Source organism: Penaeus monodon, chromosome 23 (genome assembly GCF_015228065.2).
Source record: "Penaeus monodon isolate SGIC_2016 chromosome 23, NSTDA_Pmon_1, whole genome shotgun sequence".
NCBI classification, from domain to species: Eukaryota; Metazoa; Arthropoda; class Malacostraca; order Decapoda; family Penaeidae; genus Penaeus; species Penaeus monodon.
The window spans coordinates 35459546-35459745 of NC_051408.1; positions in this window are offsets into that span (position 1 = coordinate 35459546).

Consider the following 200-nt stretch of genomic DNA (forward strand, 5'->3'; position numbering starts at 1 on the left):
AAAAAAAAAATTTTTGGGGAAAATTTTAAATTTTTTAAAAAAAATTTTTTTTTTTTAATAAAAAAATTTTTTTTTTTTTTTTCCCCCCCCCAAAAAAAAAAGGGGGGAAAAAACCCCCTTTTTTTCCCCAAAAAAAAACCCCCCAAAAAATTTTTGGGGGTTTTTTTTAAAAAAAATTTTTTGGGTAAAAAAAAGGGGGG